Source organism: Pundamilia nyererei, unplaced genomic scaffold (genome assembly GCF_000239375.1).
Source record: "Pundamilia nyererei isolate P.nyererei 1_Seehausen unplaced genomic scaffold, PunNye1.0 scaffold00047, whole genome shotgun sequence".
Classification (NCBI taxonomy): Eukaryota; Metazoa; Chordata; class Actinopteri; order Cichliformes; family Cichlidae; genus Pundamilia; species Pundamilia nyererei.
This window is the reverse complement of record NW_005187448.1, coordinates 1641974-1658474: the sequence shown is the minus strand read 5'-3', so window position 1 is coordinate 1658474 and position 16501 is coordinate 1641974.

Sequence of the window (16501 nt, the reverse complement as noted above, 5' to 3'; positions counted from 1 at the left end):
GAGGACCCACAGAGTGTGAGATGGAAATCAAGGTTTGAGATTTGAAATCAGACTGGTGTGAACAGGAATGCTCGTGTAGAAATTTGTATGTCATTACAGGCATGTGATGTGGCTAAGGAGCCGATGAAGAGAGGTTGAAACTTATGTAATCTCGTTAAAATTGTCTAGTCTTGGGTATTTTTACTAGTTTTAGCTGCAGGATTCACAAGATTCCCATTTCAGGCCTTACACTAAAGTGTTGCTGCGCAAAAATCAAAAATCTTTCTTGTTGACAACTAACTTTTAATGTTATACAGGGAATCTGATAATCCAACGTATTTCAGAGTTGGGCTATTAGCCTTTAAAATAAAATGTTTCTAAAAAATCCTAAAATTAAGTACAGGGTGGGCCGTTTATGTGGATACACCGTAATAACATGGGAATGATTGGGGATGTTAAAGTCCTGTTTGTGGCACATTAGTATATGTGAGGGGGCAAACTCCTCAAGATGGGTGGTGACCATGGTGGCCATTTAGAAGTCGGCCATCTTGGATGCAACTTTTGTTTTTTCAATAGGAAGAGGGCCATGTGACACATCAAACTTATTGGTAATGTCACAAGAAAAACAATGGTGTGCTTGGTTTCAACGTAACTTTATTCTTTCACCCTGTACTCCTAGGGCAGTTGGATTGTTGTAGTTGGCATTACTATGCATCTTTTTATTTATGATTGATTTGAATGGTTTACTCACAGAAAGTCTGGTGTTTATGCTCTGACTGTGTTTCAGAGAATGTTTAATAATATTAAAAAATTAAAAAATTAAAAAATAATATTTCTATTAAATAAGCTTTACTTTGCATTTTAATTAACGTGGGATTATTTTTTGTATTTAGAAATAATAGTACCAACTTTTTTTTTTTTTTTCAACATTTGTGGCACTGGCGTGGCGCCCCCTGATGGACGGCGCCCTTAGCATTTGCCTATACGGCCTATGCCACGGGCCGGCCCTGGTCTGACATGTTGTAAAACATAAGTGTAAGTATACAATTTATTTAGCTAGTGGAAAAAAAAGGTTTTTAGATTGTCTCAGCTAGTGCTAAACATTCAGTGACTGTGTTTTTGTTGCAGATCAGATCAACCTGGCAATGTGAGCTCGTTGCTCAAAGACATTTCTCAGCTTCAGTCTTTGACTTTAAGAACAACAGTTTTTACAGATTGGCAGGACTGATAATGATAATGCTCCATAGCTCCAACATTAATGTCATGGTTTATCATTAGCCGCAGCTGCTAGCAGCTACCCTAATGATAACTTCACAGATGGCTAATGTGGCTGGTGGATAATTGCTAATACTTAAACGGCTAACGTTAATGTATGCACCAGCCAAGGTAAGATTCATGGTAATTCGATTAGCGCCAAATCACAACACTGGTTGCATCGAGATGCTTTATATTGTAAGGTGAAAACGTTACAAAAATACAAAGAAAATAGAGTAAAAAATTCCAACAATGACCCCCTATAAGCAAGTGCTTGGCGAAAGTGGGAAGGAAAAACTCCCTTTTAACAGGAGGAAACCTCCAGCACAACTGCCGTGACTGATTGGGGTGAGGGGAGGAAGACAAATGTTTAATACTTACTAGTAAAGTTTTGTTTATTGTTGTGAACTCACCTCTTCAGTCTGCAACGGTGCTCTGTGAAATTATGGGTCAACTGGAGGAGTGTTAGCATCAGGGCTGCACCTGATTGTTTAACGGACACCAGAGGTTTTAAGTTTTAATTGGTACTTTTTTTACTACCTTATGTCTTTACCATTGCGCACCACAAAGTGAGGGTGAAATATGGTCACCAGATGGCAGTGAGAGGGGAGTCTTTCCAGACATTAGCAAGAACCATGACTGACAGAGGGCTGTAGTGGCTGCAAATGGCAGGTGTGTCTGTTCCTTCCTTTGAGGTAAATCATTGTCTAGGCTTTTTAGTCACTTTATTTATTTTTTGTTTACAAGTAAAATTGATATTAATGTGAGGGTTAGAGAGCTGAATGTTGAGCCCTTTCCACTTTTAGTGACAGTGCACACTTGTAATTTTAAACACAGTTTAAATCATATTTTGCAGTAATCTAGTAATTAGGCTATTTAGACTTATGATTTATAGGTAGATCAACATTTAAAATAACCACCGATGGAAATAATGGCGTTAACGGTATTACTTTTTTCAGTAATCTAACGAATTGCTATTTCTATCATTACAATGCCATTACCATTACTAACAAGAAAATGCTATAGTTACTTTTCCTAGTAATTAGTTACTTTACAATATTGTAACTCAGTTACTAATTTGCTTTTTTGAAGAAGTAACTAGTAACTGTAACTCATTACTAATTGTAACTTTTTAACTGTTTTACTAGTTACTTGCCCAACACTGCAAATAACAGAAACATAAGCAGCAGACGATGATTTGCACGGTACCACATACAGAATGGATCTACTGCCATTCTGCCTTTTCCTATAAGTTACAGGTTCCTATTGCATTTCTAATAGTTCGACCTTTGTAGTAATTAACAATGTTATTAAAACTGTTCATAATCCAAACCCTACACAGAGAGTCATCAATTAAACATACATGTCTGAGCAAGAGTGAAGCGAACAAGCAGAGCAGGCTAGTAAGAGTGGCATTAGTAAGAATAATACATTAAACTGATTAGTATTTATGGCATTGACTGGCAAGGGCAGCAATGTTTAGATGTCTAGCCACACATCCCTAGGCAATAGTGTTGTAAATGAGTATCCGATCATATATTTTATTATCGATTAGTATTTGAGCATATATTTTCTTGCCATCTCGACTTCCTGTGAAATCTTAAGCTTGTTGTTTTAGGAAGAATATACTTTTTTTTCCTTTGAGGGAGATAAACACTGATTTGACAGTTACAGTGTGTTTTGGCAGGTACAAAAAGTGAATTTTAGCCTTGGCTTATTGGTGCATAAGCCCTGGCATGTGTGCAGAATGTTTATTGGAGGCTAAACCACTTTCTACTGCATCAGTCTGTATATATAATTGTTCTGCCACTGAAAGTTGTTTTGTTTTACCTGATTGCACAATAAGTCCTTACATTTATAAACCTGGTTTTCTTATTTCTTTTGGGTACTGTACATTTTGTGCAACTATTTTTAAGAGTGTTTTTTCCATCCCCATTTTTTACTGTTATTTTAGGCACTCATAGCACTTGAGCACTTGAGTCATACAGTTTAACAGTTGCTTCAACTAAAGACATCAAAGGCAATCTGCTGTCTTCGACCTTTATTACTAGTGCGTTCACTGCACAGCAGCATTCTTACATGCCCTGACACATGACATGAGGGATCCAATAGCATTATGAAAAAGTTTTACAGATAAACTATTCATGCACATTTGATAGTTTAAAAAGAAAGGATAGGGCCAACAGCTCACATTTTTGATTCTCTTTCTCTGTTACCAGAAGTACTGAGATTCCTACAGTTATTAGACAAGAAACTCATTAAAAGTGGACGGTGAAAGTAGCAGTCTTTTAAATTGAAGGGAATGAAAAATCTCTCAAACCCACCAAAATATTTTCTTATCTAAATTGAAGTACTCAAAGCTCAGCAAGACTGAACTGTGAAATGACAAACTCGGGACCTTTCATCTGATATTTAATTTGATTTGTTAGCTGTTTTTCACTCAGATCTTTCATTCCTATCAAAGAACTGAATGAAAGTGATAATTCTGATGCTTTGAGGACATGAGATCGCTTCTGTAGAGAAAATAAGATCTTTGGAGTGTTCTGCGGGCTTTGTGCTCTTTGTAAAATTGCCTTGTCAGATCACATTGAATTGCAAATCCAGTTTGGGGGTTTTTTGGTAGCAAGTTGCTAAATTATAAGTGGATGGTAATCCGATTGGAGTATCCAACATTTTGTGATGTACATCTTACGGTAAGCTTGTATGCATTGTAACTGCTTCTGTTATGTACATGTTGTGTGCTATGGGTCAAAATAAGTAAGTTAGTATTCTACTACTAACTACAAAACAAAAGTACTGTTCAAAACTCATGAGCCACCCCTCATTTCTTTATATTTTATTTTCAAGGTGACATACTTTCTTGTATTTTTTAAAAGTATTCTTGAATAATAGTTTTCCATGATTTCTGGAGGTTTCTCAAAGTTTTTCTTAACACATTTTCTATAATTTCATTCTTTTTCAGTCCAGTCCTTGTACCTGAGCATTTGTAGAGGAATTATTTTTTGTCTGTTAAACCTCTCAATGCTGAACAATGAATCAATCAAGCATGAAAAAGCACCTTATTCATGGGACTGAATAACCAAAGAACCAGGTTTAAAGTGCATCTTTGGCCACTTTGTTTCTAGCAGTCACATTATTTGTTCACATTTCCTTAGCTGACTGTATGAAAAAAAATGACACGGTTTGACAGGATTAAAATAATATTTTTGCACCAACAAGGTGATTCCCAAAGAGCTGTTAGCCAAAAACTCAGCATATCTCAGCATGGTGTGCAGTGTGTCCTTGAAAAACTTTACAAGTGGAGGAAAAAGCAGATGTGGCAGGTCTCAAACACAACAGACAAACCCTAACTGACCCCAAGAAATCAAGAAAGGAATGAAATTATAAGAAATCTTGTCAAATAAAGGCTGTGCTAAAGAATAAAGGTGTTCATATGTCTATGAAGGTTCTCAGTCATCCAGGTCATCGTAGTCAAAGGAGCTTGCAAAGAAAAGCGTCTGGACTTCTTTAAGTTGAAGACGTTTCACCTCTCATCCGAGAAGCTTCTTCAGTTCTAAGGTCAAATGGTGGAGAGTCCCAGATTTAAACCTAGTGGGAGTTTCCCCCCAAAGAGGGACAAAGGACCCCCTGATGATCCTCTAATCGCCTGAGCCAAGGTGTGAAACTGGGTGTGGGTCCTGATCAGCCAGGGTTTCGGGTGAGCTCTTTGTGAAACCTGGCATTAAGGCGTCTGGTGTTCGTACCAAATATTGTCTTCCAAGCTTGTTTTGCCTTATGTACTGTATTTCCATGTATGTTTGCACATGTTTAAATAAATTGCAGAATCTATTTTCCACTTTCCTAGAAAATATAAAGAAATTAGGTATGGTTTAAAACTTTTGCACAGTAGTGTGGTTAAAGCTATCAGAAATGCCATTAGCTTTGTAATGATTTGGTGAAAAACCCAAAGTGCTACTCAAAATTGAAATAGCTTTTTAATTGTAGGTAAAAAACAAACAAAAAAACAATAGAGAACTGCCAAAGTCAGTAGACATCATCCACCTGGGACCATAAATGTTTTTGCAGAATTTTTGGGCAGTTCATCTGTTGAGATATTTTAGCTTGGGTCAAAGTTGTAAACTAACCACTCTGCAGGCTGAGGCTGACTCCTTACAGCCATTAATGAAAGATACCGTCTGCATAAATCCAAAGAATGAATCCTCTAAGTGTTTTACAACCAATAAAGTGTACCATTGCCCCATAATGAACACAAAGAATTATTTGTGTGTTTTAATTTAAGTATACACCAATCGTCCAGCCAACTTCTGGTGTGAGAATCTCCAGGGCAAAATATCTGTAAAACCCTCTGGAGCCCCACCATTTCATCCACAAACACACCTACACGTTCACCCAAGCATCACAACAGCCAACAAACGATTCTATTTTCTTTCCCCCAGACGCAGCCTCCTTCGTTGCAGCATTAAAGGATGAGAGATTATTCCCTCTATTTCCAGGGAAATGAATTTTATATCAGTTGTGTGTTTGTGAATCAGACCTCCATTTCCAAGAAAGTAGGAGGTATTACTCTTATCTCCTTGACTGTATTTGTAAAAGCACGACTATATAGATTACAGCTGCTCAGATTTCCTACCTGGCTGCCTTGGGAACATACGTTTCCTGTTAGACCTGGTATATCTCCAGTGGAATAAATCAATTAGAGTGCAAAGAAACTGAAAAAAGAAACATGAACATGTCCTGCTTCCTGACACTGATGAAAATAAAAATGTTGTCAGCCTTGTTCACAGATCTGTCCTGATTAGTTATCAGTCTCTTTGAACCCGCCACCCAGCACTAAATTAAAGCAATATATAATCTGCATTCAGTCAGATAAATTTCTACAGATCAGCCCATTGGCTCAATTTTACATGCCTTCATTTGTCCCAGAAAGTTTTGCACAGTGGATCTCTGCTGGCTGATAGTGTGGAAGCTGTGGGGTGAAATGTCCCGAACCGCTCAGACAGTGCTTGGCAGTCCTGCAGCAACACACCCACTATACTACGTAAAGTTTCCCCGACAAGAGATGAGAGGTAAAGGCAGAGAGAGAGCAATCAGAAATAGAAATCAATGATGATGATGATGATGATGATGAAGAGTAGTGGTAGTCTGATTGAAATCTGCAGGGCTTAAGTCATTTATGAGATCTGCACAACCAAATGTGATTACTCGTACCTCCCTGGACCTCCCTTCCCATCCCCCCTACTTCGTCTCTCTTTTCATTCTTCACTGGATCTGTCACTCAGCCCTGAAATATTCATGCCGGCTCTGAAAAATGAATGCATCTGCCGAAAGGAGCAGAAGTTGAAAAGAGAGAAGTTAGTCGTTTTGATACATATTCTCTCATGATGAAAGTGACAGAGGGCTTTGAGTCAAGCCTTGCTCGGGGAAACGTGGATGACGTGACGGCTTGCCGTGGCAGAGGTGTCACATTATGTGTGGCATGTGTACAGCAAACATATACATGGGATGCTTATACGTGTCATTTTTTTCATCATGATGTATGCCATTTAAGTGAAACAGGCTCCAAGAACATTAAACTTGATGCGGTTCGTCAGTCGCTTGCTGAGTGAATGTGCAAGTGTATTAAAACTACATAAATAATTGAGAGACGTGTTCTGCAATATTTGACCTCGGATTTCTACAGGTTGATGCTCCTGACAGGTTCAGTACACGCAGCACACACAAACAGCAGTAACAGGATGACAGTGGGCGTGCTTGAATCAATGCACTGTACATAGTGAAAATAATGGACCTTCATCAGAGGGTCTCTACTATTACACACTCTCTCTCAATCTCTCTCTCTCACTCTCTCTGTCTGATCTTTGTATTTAATTGGTTGCAGAGTTTCTCGGCTCTCAGTCTCCACAAAGTACATTTTGTATTGATCCTCTTTCCTTGGCTTCACAGACTCTGCTTCCCATAGTTATCCCATCTACTGCTTGTGTCTCTATCAGTTGCCATCACACGCACCCCAATGCGTGCGCGCGCGCACACACACACATGCACCCTGGAGAACACAAACGCTTAAAGAGTGCCTCTTTATGAAGTCTTATGCAAAGCCATGGGAAATTAAATTGGACAGAATTTGTCACAGACAATTCTGTAGGTCTGTTTATCTTAGTCTTTAGTTTTTCCTAATCACTCTGCTTTGCAATTAGCTTTGGTGTGACTTTACTGTGAAAAAAAATCACACTCATTACTTTATGAGAATTGCAAAGAAAATCCTTTATATTTTATAAAACCTCCATAAATGTAATTCCACAGTATAATTTTGACAGCAGGTAATGATGTCAAATCTAAAAGTCACTATTCCAATATTTAGGATAAAACATGAGTATGACTAATGCATGTTATAGGAAAAAAAACTACAAGCTGTTCTTTCATGAAGTGACGACTCGGGAATAATGAAATCATATTAAATACAAAAAACAAACTGGCACTTTTAAACAAACATTTGAAATAAAATTACAGTTTGGAAAATGTAATGTAAAAAATATTGTTTCCTTATCAAAGCTCAACCTCTCAGCAGGTAAGGTAAAGTAATAAACTCACCAGCCACTTTGTAATATACACCTGTTCAACTGCTTGTTAATACAAAAAATCTAATCAGCCGATCACATGGCTTTGCACTCAGTACATTTAGGTATATAGCACAACCTGCTGAAGTTCAAACTGCACGGAAGAAAGTCAAAGAAAGGTGACTTAAGTGTCACTGAACACGGCATTGTTGTTATTGCCTGATGGGCTGATCTCAGTATTTCACAAACTGGTGATCTGTTGGGATTTTCCCACACAGCCGTCTCTAGGGTTTACAGATAATGGTCCGAACAAATCCAGCAAGTTCTCTGTTTATGCCAGAGATCAGAGATCATAAGAGAATGGCTAGACTGCTCTGAGCTGATAGGAAGACAATGGTAACTTTTTGCCGCCAAGGTATGCAAAAAAGCATCTGTGAATGCACAGCACTTTAAACTTTCAAGCAGGTGGGTGACAGCAGCAACAGATCACTATGACAACAGGATGTTGCTTGGTCTGATACGTCCCGATTCCCGCTGAAACATTCAGCTGACAGGGTCAGAATTGGGTGTAAACAAAAGCATGGATGCATACTGCCTTGTATCAACTGTTCCAGCTGATGGTGGTGATTTGATGGTGTGGGGGATATTTTTTGGAACACTTTGGGCCTCTTAGTACCTGCTGAGCATCATTTAAATGCCAGAGCCTGCCTGAATATTGTTACTGGCCATGTCTAGCCTCCCCCGTTTTTTCTTGCAGAGATATAGAAAAGATATGCTAACCTAAGAACCTGACAACTATTCTCTGAAAGACTGTGTTCACATCCCTAAAAAGAATTGAGTGGAGCTTCTGTCTTATATATTCCAAATCACTTAACCCCTACTACCCACTGAGGCCAGAGGGGAAAGGCACACCAGTGGAAACCTTTGATGCCATTTTCTAAGAGGTTTGTCGGGTCTGTCAGAGTCACATATCTGAACGGACTTACTCATGAATAATACACACATGCACGTCTGTACACAACACACTGTGGTATCGACACATAGTTTACTGATGTACCAACAGACATACAACATCAGTGCGTCTGGAAGAAGATTTGGGGCTCGATATTCATGGTGCATCGCACACGTGCACTGAAACACACATCCAGCTGTACAACGTGTCCCACAGGTAGATAATGCAGAATAACATTGTTTCCAACATGCTGGCCTATTAATCATGGATGAACTCCTGCATCACTGACAAATTAGCCTAATCTCACAGGGAAGGGCGTGAGTGGATTCACACAAGCACATTCACCCACACATGGAGAGACACATAGGTGTGCACAAAGCAAGAAGAGTGTGAGCGTGCGGACATGCGCAAGCTTATACACACACACATGCATTGTATCAGTCTAATCTCATAGGAAAGAGCATGCTCTGACTGGCAAACAGAGAATTAATGCAGAGCAGGGGACTCTCCTCCCCTCTCCCTCCTCCTGTCTCAATCTTTACTTATCTGTCTCTCTCATGTCCTTCTCCTCTCCTCTCATCTCCTCTCTGTCCTTTTCTCCCTTGTTTCTTCTTCTGTGGGCAACAACAAAACAACACAAGCACAAGGTCTACAAGCAAGCTGGTGAATCACGGCCGACAGACTGGCTCAGTGACAATCCTTTGATTTCTGCTGAACTTTTATCAATTACCACAGCTTTTCTATATCTACACAAGCAACTGCGAGGACACGGGGGCTCCTTTATTCAGAACTTTCGTTAATATGCACACTGTACACAGATTTATTGACTGTATAAGCAGACTAAAGTCCCGATGAACATGCTGGAGGAAAGACTGCACTGCAGCAGTAGTGTTAGGCTTTAGGTGTGTGTGTGTATTTATGAACCTAAGGGTCCACAGAGGTGTGCACAGTAATAAATAAAATGCTGCTGGCTGAAATCTGTTCAGAATGAAGAGGGATTAATTTGGAGTTTGGGTTCAGCAGAGGGGGTTGATGCAAAGCACGATTATAACCTTATTTGCATCGATTGTTGCATGTGTGGGTGTGCGCTGTTCCACAATATGTGCACATATTCTAAAATACTACGGCATGCATTCCTGAATCAGAAGCAGCTATTTGACTTCCAAAGCTGCAGTCGGCAGTGTCGTGCGTTTCTCCAAAACCTGTTGAAACAAACAATGACATCTTGTCCCCTTAACGCCCACCTCTGTTCAAGTGCCTTTTCCCTCAGCCCTGTGACTGCCTGCTTTGTACCCTGACAAATATACAGCTGCCCTGCAGGGCTCTGGGGAAATGAGATACAAATGCCTGAGTATCTGTGGTATCACTGCCCAAAACCATTGCCATAGCCCGTGGCAATAAAACAGCTGCTAGGACACAAACGCTACAACTGTCAAGATAAAACAAGACAATACATTGAAAAAAAAGATTCTCGACATGCTGCAGAACTAGGAGTCAGACATGACCGCCTTGATTGTAATTCTCTCATTTAGCCTGGTACAACGTGCTTAACTTCCCCTGCCCTCAAGGCTAATCTTTGAGTTTATGTTGTATTACTTTGGTGCAATTAAGGGGTTAAGCTTCAAAGAAAAGCAGAAATTGTTCTGAATGCAGAGCATGTCTCCTTTTCACTGCTCGTCATATAACCTAAATAGGCTTTTAATCTCTGATCCAAACATGGAAGATACACAAATGCTCTTACATCACTGTATATCTAACACAGTGTCCCATAATTTGCCTGGCTAATGCAGCACTCTAGCACAGTGATAAGAGAGTGTAATCTTCTTAGGTGTGGCGAAAGCTTAATCAATATTAACATATTCCTCAGCTCCCTCTCCATTGAATAATTGATATCCCCACACAGTCTTGCTGAGAATGAAATAAGATGTAGGAGTATTAAAATAACTTCCCCGAGATAAAAGAAAATTGATTAAAAAAAGATGGCTGAAAATTAAAGAGAAGGAAAGGGAGCCTAAGGGATTGGACTTTGCATACAAATGAAGAAAAGGGGATGGGGGGAGGGTGGAGAAAAAGGGAACTTTAGGGAAGTTATGAGCCCATTTATCCAACTCTAGTCATTGCACACTCGGCCGGCTGGGTTTTTACCGAACCAATCAAAGCGGTTAATCTGAGAGATCCACTGTAGCTTCACCAATCCCTGACCTCCTTGTAAAACATGTAGTTATTAATCAATGATTGCTCATCTGTAATTTCCGCATGATTACCTCTTCATTAAAACTTGCAGCGGCGACATCTCAGAGTTCACCTGACAGGCTACCTCTCTGTTCCCAACTCTAACATCCAAAGCATTTTTCAGACCTAACAGACCGTGCCTGCAGGCTCTGGCCGACCTGGGCAATAATTTCTCAGCTAGAATAATAATTAGAATTAATTGAAGTTTTTAAAACTTATTTCAGCAAGGTCCTGTAGTTCAGTCTCCGCGCTTGAAGTTTTAAGTATGCATGTTAGCTGTGAATTACAAATTAAGCACACACACGCATACACAACATGTTTAAGTCCCTGGCCTGGAGACTTGTAATGAGTTCATCTTCCATAGCTGCAGGGACAACACAGGGAAGCATTTTCAAGGTGGATGCAGTGAGAGGATCAGGGTTAAGAGGAATCATGCATTTGGACCACCTCAGCGCTATCAGATCACTGCTGACACCTCACCTACCACCCCCAGGGCTTTAGCAGGCAGACAAATGCTTGTGAGTTTAAGTGTGCGTGTGTGTGTTTGTGTGTTTTGACAGTTTATATGTGAATGTCAGTGTGAGAGGATGAACGTCAGTAGGAAAAAAATCCAGCTCGCCTCAAATGTCGAGGTTGCTGCAGTCACACGGAGAACACGTGAAGGACAAATTTTTGTGAGGTGTTGGGAGGCATGTCAGGCCGTCAGACAGCTACGTTCAATCAGCGAGGGACAAACTGATGGGTGAAAATGAGATGTCAACAAGATAAGAATGAGGCCAGCGTGGAACAAAGATATAGGCAGCAACACACATGCAGTACCGCGTGAATTTAAATATGCTGGAGGTAAACAGCGGCGCTCTCTGTGTCCTCTGCAGGAGACATTTACAAATGAGTGAGGCTGATTTTAAAGGGACAGGTGTGTTACAGCGTGAGTGACGTACTCATGTTCATGACTGTTTGTGTTCCTGCAAATGATCGTGTGTGTGTGTGTGTGTGTGTGTGTATACTTTGTCTGTGTTAGACTCTCATTCATTCAGCACTGTATCAGATACCCTCCATCTCTGTTTGACAGGCAGCCGACGTGGAGCGAGGCCAGATAGCAGCTCCGATCAATGCCTTCGATCTGCACACACTGACAGTTACTAACACACTCGCGGACGCATCTGTCACGACTGATGTTTTTTTAACATGAAAAAAGTGTGACTCTAACTCACATTGTCTCTGTCTTAAAGGACCGTCTGTCACGATAAATGATCGGAGGATTCAATCTAAAAGCCCTTCTAATTCTCCAAAAGCTATGGTAGGTAATGATAAATGACAACGCAATTAAGAAGGTCCACAATCTTTTTTTCATCGTCTGTTTTAGTATTATTCTTTTATTAGCAGACATTAAGATGTAGATTTCACAAGGAGAATTGGAAAATTACAGCCATTTGTGCCTCCATCTTACACCTCTGCCTAATCAAACTGCAGCCTGTTAACTGCCTGTTCTAATTACACTGCATCAATACACAGACTGACTTTACTATCTGCCAGTCTGAGGGGCTCCCTGTGCTCAGTTTGGAGAAAGCAGCAGTTCTTCACTGCTGGTGCACACTGTTATTTATTTTTAAGGTGCCAGCTGATGAAATTTGATTTCTAATTTTTCGGTCAGCCTCCCGTTGCACGAATTACCGACAAATGTGTGAATTTTGTGTCTGACGTTAGCGAACTCATCTCTCTCTCTCTCTGTCCTCTCACTTTCTGTTCTATTTCCTTTATTTTTTTCTCCGTGTCTCTGCTGCCCTGAGCTCCTGTCAGCTGAAACAAATAGCCTTGTCTCAAACAACTAGAGCACAGGGCCGGTGTCACTCAGTCTTCGGAGCGCAAAAATTGATCATGCTCGGGCACAAAGTTAATACAAATCAAAATAATACACTCTTTATTTTTCTTCTTCTCTTTTTTAACATGCATGCAGTGTTCATGCAGTAAATTGACTGAACAATCTTTTATTCCTTGGTTTATTCATCCAGTATGAATTCAGTTATTCGGGGTTCTGTATATCTCTCAACCCTTCACCCTGTCCACTGAATATGGAATTACTTTTGCTGTATTTGTGCAGTTTATTCTTTGTGATGGTTTAGCAGTGAAGATTTTTAATGAAGGTTTTGCTAGCTGTGGGTTACTAAAAGGAAGAACATCGCTGGCCTCTCTATATATTTAACGGTACTAAGCGATAAAGCAAATTATTTATCTGAGGTAGTGGAAAGGAAAAGCAAGGAAGTATAAATCATTATTTGTATTAGTCATTTAATGAAATATCCTGCAGGAATAAATGTACAGATACATTTAAATGAGATAAAGCTGTATATTATGACTATGCAGATAACTACTTGTTGGATTAGATAGTCCACTCGCTCACTTGCAAACTTCAGAAAACTTCTACTTGTGAGGTTCCTATAGCTACAGCTGATCAGACAAGAATGGTGTCGGTGAACGTTGTTCCTGTCAATGCGTGAATCGGACCCCGTTTACAGCCAAGCCCCGTCTGACTTGCTCTGCCTTCTGGCCTAATAACTAGAGCAGCATTCAGTCAGCCATCTTGGCTTCACAGTTTCAGTTCTCAGCATCTCATAGTCCCCTTTCACTGAAGAATACAGCACTGAAAAGGAGATATTTTGTCTTCCTTCAACCTAGGGCTTTGACTTGTGATCATTTTAATTAGTCTTTAACTTGTAGATAAGTTATCAGTATTATTTTAATCTATTTTCGCCATGTGAAAGAGCATTTTTGCAGAATAAGAAATAAAACAGTTTGCACAGCCTGCAGAAAAAAACATTGACTGGGGGATGACACTCCCAGGCTTACGCATACACTTGTTTGATAAATTACCTAAATGGTGATGAAATATGTACCACTGAAGTAACACACTTTATTTTTCACAAGCTACAGGTTTGTGGGTCTTAAAGCTGTTGTATTTATAAACTTAGAAACAAAAAAATCTAAACTGAGACATTTGACTTGAATTTATCCAAGAAACTGGGAGTCCTGAAAGTGATGTGAAACAATGAATCACAGAGAGAAAATACAGTTCTGCAAATGAATGCTTCTTTTGCCTCGTAAACAATCTTTGGCAGAGTACAGAGAGCACAAAGCTCCCATTTTCGGATGCCAAAATCTGGGGGGGTTGGACTTTTTGGGGGGAGTTTTATTTTTGGATGTCTTTAAGTTACTCATGGGAATACTGTTAATTAGCATTAGCTAAAAGGATCTACTAGATGAGACATTTGTCATCTCTGGCTAAAAACAGAAGCTGCTTCCTGATTTTATTTATTTATTTATTTATACTTTTTATATTTTTGGTGGAAGACAAAAGAAAAGTTCTGCTACAAAAAAATCATAGCTTTTGGTTCCCTTCAAGGGATGCAGCGAATGCACACCAGCTGGCTAAGAGGTCGTCGGCACACAGGATACAGTAAATAACATATCATAAAAAAAAAAAAGAAAAGAAGGCCCAGATCAATACTAAAGATTGCTCTGGGACATGTCTTTGATATACATTAAAATAATTTTTAAAAAGCCCATGTTTAACATTAATGCATGACAGTGACTTAAAAACGGGGATTTTAAAGTTCCAATCAAACTTCTTTTCTATTTGTCGTCATCATTTCTTTCTTATATTCAATAGTTTTAATATTGAATCAATTTTAAGGCCAAAAGTAATAGTATTTGTAACGCCCTCTAAATGGTGTTTGGTTCAGGAAACCTGTGTCCGTACAGGAAGTGACAGTATGTCAATGACTTAACTGTAAAGGCTGGAAGGTAAAAATCTACGCTAGCAAAGTTGGAAAACAATAGCAGCTAAAGTGCTGGAGCCAGAGAGGCTATAGAAAAGGACTTTAGTCAGGCCCTAGAGCCTGAAGGAAGTTCAGCTGAACCATCTGACAAATCCAAAAGGGATGGAAGGTCTTGGCCCAGGCTGTGTTCAGCAGTAAGAAAGTACTACTAACATCATCCGGCGGTGAATGATGCAAACCAATCTGTGTTGTTTAGAAGAAAAACTCTGAAGACTCAGGGGAAGCCTTGCTCGGTGGACCAGCACTTTGGCCTAGCAAAGTTACTGGAGGGAACGTGCAAGTTTGACTAGTCTGCATCAATCAGTAATCTCTAGAGCAAACAGTTGCTTTAGTGGCTACTTGAGGCTGGCTCCAAACGCACTTCACTCCCCACAGACTTCCATATTAAAATCATCAACAGCATTAAAAAAAACACCCCAACATTTAAATCCTGGTACAAAACAAAATGGTTTCATTCCTCTGTGAATAACTTTGCCCTTCATAACAACTGAAATGAGGATGTTTTAGATTCACCAGTGTCCCAACACTGGGGAGCTGGAGCCAATTCTCTGCTAGGCCTCTCCTCCACTAATTAGACTCATAGAACTACACTTATCTGCTATGTCTGCTATGCTTGTGTTGTTGGTGCCTTTTAGAGTTATCTGGCAAATGATATAGCCTTCTGTATTGTACAACACTTTGTGCTTCAGGTTTGCTGACTGAAATTCAACTGTTTTATTTAGCGCTAGTTATCAGGTGTGTGTGTTCATTTGCTGCGGTTAGTGAATATAACACATCACCAGAGCTGGCTAGCAATAGCTGCTAACTTAGCAGACCACCCTGTCATCCACGTTTAGTGAAAATAAACACAATGGCAGCAAAAATAGTAATATGAAATCTTCAGAATAGGAAGTTGAAACCACTGGGTGAAATCATGGTGCCTTTATTAAAATCAGTCTACATGTGTTTTTCAAATGTAAAAAGGTCCCTCAGGAAGATGACGCAGGACTAGAAAATATTAAGGTCGTTTGTGCCATCTGGTCCTACAAGCAGATTGAGAGCTGGGTCTGTATTCTCAACATTAACCGCCTGGTTGCCTTGACTCAGTTTGTAGTTTTATTGCACAGAATTTCAAGGCACGACAGGGGGGCTCATGAACGTGTCTTATTTTGGAACCTCAAAATTGCCTCATTTCTCTACAGACGATGGGCTTCTGTGGCTTCATCAGAGAATGACCTTCAGTGTGCACTGGGGCCGTTTGCAGCTGAGCGTGAAGCTCAAGTTTGAGGTTTTTCTGGCATGTCCAACTGGGACGCGAACCTTCTGTATATGAAGAACATGCTAAAGAAATTACATATGTCATCTGGCCCAAGAGGACCTCAGGATATCACATTAGGTGCAGGAAATGTTACTGGGGAGAGGGACAGCTGGACAGCCTGGTGACACTGTAACCCAGAAAGGAATATGTTTGTGCTTTTTAAGCAAGAGTTTATAAAGCTTTGGATTAGATCCATATCACAATCCTCATGCATCTGATGAGTCATGAATTTAGTTTGAAACAAAAAATAGTTTTTAGCCACAAAATAGATGGTACGGCCTTTGCAGAGACCCAGTCTCAAGATTGACTGAAGGGAAAGGAGACACCTAGAGGAATGAAGAATAAATATGGAAAGTACCCCAAGATCCTTTTAGCTACCTGCCGACCAAGTACCTAA